This window comes from Camponotus floridanus, unplaced genomic scaffold (assembly GCF_003227725.1).
Source record: "Camponotus floridanus strain SB8 unplaced genomic scaffold, Cflo_v7.5 scaffold41, whole genome shotgun sequence".
Taxonomy (NCBI): domain Eukaryota; kingdom Metazoa; phylum Arthropoda; class Insecta; order Hymenoptera; family Formicidae; genus Camponotus; species Camponotus floridanus.
The window spans coordinates 1,652,814-1,657,303 of NW_020229559.1; positions in this window are offsets into that span (position 1 = coordinate 1,652,814).

Sequence of the window (4,490 nt, forward strand, 5' to 3'; positions counted from 1 at the left end):
AAGGACTGGAGGGGGTGTCATTAGAGATCCGGCGGGGTTGCCAGCTACCTCTCAAAGCCCCAGCCCTCCCGCGGACGGTTCCCTTATCCGAGGGGAATTTCTAACTGATTTACGAGAAAACAAGTCTGTTTAATATTTCTCTTGTTCCCTTGGCGCCGGCGACGCGATCGCGTCTCTGCGCCTGACTCGCCGGCTTATAATCTCCCTCTAAATCGACTTACATTCGCGACAGTATTCATAATGCACGTGTAATAGCATAAGTTGATTCTTTAATTAAATTTAAGAAAAATTTGAACATTATTATATTTTTCTGCAATTCGTGAAAAACTGTCGAAATATATTTTATTAGCAGATTCAAAAATAATCAAAATAGGTACAAAGAGATATGTTCTTATAAGAATATATTCTCTTATTAATTTTCAGCCAGAGTCAAAACATTGCCGGAACAAATGTCTCGAGGCATTTACGCCTGCGGATTAGATATATTTCCGATTTACGTGACGGCGCGCTGGAAGCTGTATCGTTTCTTTATATAAATCTTCCACTTGAAATCTACTTAGAGATCCTAAATCCCTCGCGGCTTTAACCCTCTGCAACGTCCTCACAACCAAACAAGTCGCTTTTACTTTCAGCCCTCGTGCCTTATTCCATGCCGCGGCAGCGCATTTCCCAAAAATAACAATTTTCCTATTCTGTTATACTTTTTAGGCTTTCTTTTAACTATGCTTTATTTTTTTTTTAAATAAACATTTTTTTTATTTTTTAAATTAGAAAAATAAAATAATAAAAATAAAATAATAAATAAAAGATAAAATAATAGTTTACAGCAATAAAGACAGATTAACTTTTAGAAGCAATTATCATAATATATGGCATATTTATATTTCAAGTGTAGCAAAGATGTACCATATTTAAAAAAAAATAATATTTTTAATCAAAAATATTTTTCCGCTAATTTGATAATATAAATTTATGTTATATATTGTTGTAAATATAATGTATGTGAATTACATACACATATGTAATATATATACAATTATAATTAAAAAATAATATAATACAAAATATTTTATGTAGCCGAATGAAATCAGGATTTGTAATCGAGCTTTGAGTGAATGATGTAACGCACAGCTGGATATATAACTTGTTAGATAAAACGTGCAAAACACTTTGAAAAGTTGGAAGAAACACCGCTTACGGGCAATTGTATATCGTTTTAGAATGCAATAAAACACTTCCTGTTATTTCCCTTACTCTTTAAGATTTCTCTTAAGATTAAACGCTTTATCTGATAAAGCAACCAAGAAGGAATTAATGACATTCTATACAAAGTATAAAAAAATAGTATATTATCAGATAATATATACATAAACTGTCAATTAACAATTAATTATTCTAAAAAAGTTATTTATAATATATATAAAAATTATTGCATATATTTCATTAAAACTAATTTAAATACTTGATAAAATATTAATCTCAAATATAAAAATTAAATATTTTAATAATAAACAATTAGAATAAATAATATTAATATCTTTTTAGTAGCCTTTAGTTAAATTAAGATGAAAATTTAATCATCTGTGTGCAAAATTTTGCATATACTCGTTTACAGCCGCACTTAAATTAGTAGTTTGACGCTGCCTGTGTTTCTTTGTCTGTTACTGGCCCTCTAGTCATTCGTCGCTTTAACGTTCTAATTATCATTAGTGCTAAGCGGACGGATATCTTGTAATATAGTGTCGCGTTCCTTAAACCAGCCCTTGACTTTACCCCTGAACATGGCCACGAGTTTCTTAGGAGTTAGCGAGAGATATTGCTCGCTAGGCGCCATACTAATGACCCGACGTCTTGGATACAGGCAATTGCTTAAATATAGATTAAATGAAAGTGCACATGATCGAATTTATCTCATAAATATATTATATTTTTAGAGAGCGTTATTCATATTAAGATAACTTATATATATGCAATGTATGCATAAAGAAAACAAGCTTATAGATATGCAATGTATATGTGAAGAAAACAAAATTCTGTACTTTGATATTATACATATGTGTCCCATGACAAATGTGTCAATTATTAATTTTACAAACTATAATATAATTTTAAAAACAAATTATTAATTGTAATAAAAAAATTACTATTAAATTAGTAAATCAGTTTTTCTTTAACAGAAATATTGAGGCGCCGACAAACTTGAAGTAATTATGATAAAATTTTTTGTCGCTTATGTAATAAATACCACCCTCTCCCATTCTCTTTTCCGCCTCTTTACGTTGATTTCGCATAAAAGAGAAGGAAGCACTCATTTCTTTTCTCTTACGCGAAAAAATGCTTAATAGCTTTCATCGCGTTTTTTGCAAGTACCTACCTACTCTCTTAGCTGTGGTTTCCGTCCTTCTACCCTTTTTTCGCCGGTTTCCGCTCCCTCCCTTCGGATTATCCTCAATTGTTCACTAACAACTACTCCTGTTTCCAGCTCCTTTAACACAAAATGATATTAAAATTGAGATATAGTATTTTATGAATTTATTATAAATATATTATATGTATAATCTAATATATAATCTAATTTGGTAAAAAAAAAATAGATTAATGTAGAGTAATAAAAGTAATTCTGTAAAATTGATATACCAAGAAATTTTGAATTCCAACATTTTATATAAAATTATAATATTTAATAATAAATTAATATTAACATTTAATATTAATAATATTTAATAATAAAAATAAGAAGAAATATATAAAATATCAGTAAACAGTTTTCGATAAATGCATTTTGTACACGGTTCCATTGCGAGGAAAGATTACCATAGATGTAAACAATCGTTGAAGAAGCGCATGTTATCTGATATAAATCAAATGACAAGCAAATATAAGCTACTGTGAACCATATTCTCTAGTAAATTTTCTCTAGTATACAAGAGGATCATGAATGCATTTACAGGCGCGCGATACGGGGCAACCAACAGGATTTACATAGCTGCACCCGCGCTTCATCACGCGCCCGCTTCGTTTTATTGTGCTCTTCTGGCAGTTGCTGGCGGTAAATAGCCGGCTTATAAATAACAGAACCGGCAATATTATTGCTGTGCCACGGGCGGCGGCGGATTCGTACGAAGCATCGATGCATCGGTGACTGCGGGAATGCAATTGTCACTGATAAGAGAGAATCTGCCAAGAGAGAGAATCGACGCGACTCTGTTGACGGGTTCACCGCCATTCATTGAGAGTTTAGTTTCGGTAACTATCTGATTCAATTTATAATGAAGAAAATGAATTTATATCTGTATTACTGAAATGGTATTAAGAGCTTTAATGGTGTATAGTCTCTATCAAGTTTTAACGTGGATGAATCTTTTAAATTTAGTTTTAATTCAAAAGTTTATTAGAATACATAAAGATTAAATAGATACATAAAATAAATGGAATGTAAAGTAAAAGAATTTGACGTAGTAGAATATTTGACCGAAATAATAACGGAACAAATTTTTTATTTATAAATCATTGATTAAACTTGATGTTTTATAAAAAGATATTTGTAAAAGGAAGATATATAAATCGTATAAAAAATATTATAGGAAAAAATCTTATTTCTATCTTTTCTCTATTTTTATCTTTCTCTTATCATATTCTTCATTTTTTTTTCTATTTTTTTTATCAAATTTTTAATTATTTTTAATCAACTAATCATTCGGTATATGTCATGTCATAATTTCTTGACTAAATGACTCATAGAGAATTTAATTCGTCAACAATGTTTGGTTCTTCAGAGATTTCCTTGCTAATGAACGACTGTCATAAATAATTTCAATGCCTCTTCGCTCTTGTGTTGGTACAACGGACTAGGAAGAATTCGCGCTTATTTGTATCTTTTTTCGATGTCGCGCCCGCCGAGCGCGCCAAGAGGATGGCTTGACCGGAGCAAGTTTCGACAGCGAAGGCTCTGATCATTCATTTCTTTATCCGATTATTGAAAAAGAATGTTTTGTACAAGAAGTGAGCAATTTGTACTGTTATTGTCTGTTTGATTTGTAGAATATGTTGGACTCTTCTCGTATAAATTCTCTTTCTTTCTTTAATAGCTTTAATGTTATCATTTAATATAAATATTTTTAAATAAAATATATCAAGAATTATCCAAAAATATTCCTCTTTTACCTTTGTACATAAAATAGAAAAAAAACATTAATTAATAAGTAAAAGAATTCTTTAAATAAGATACCCTAAAATTTTAAATAACTGAAATGTTTATAATTATTTAATTAAATATTGCTTTAATTCAATATTGATGAGATATGTATAACATTCGCATAATATTATTTATAAAATTTGTTATTATATTTTTTATAAAATTTTTTATACATCTCCTTGTAATAATTTCCATCCTATTTTTATAAATACGTAAGGTGTTAAGAAGTGATAAAACGACTATAAAACACTGAGTGACCATCAATATCTTTTACTATCGGAGAATACGAAAATAA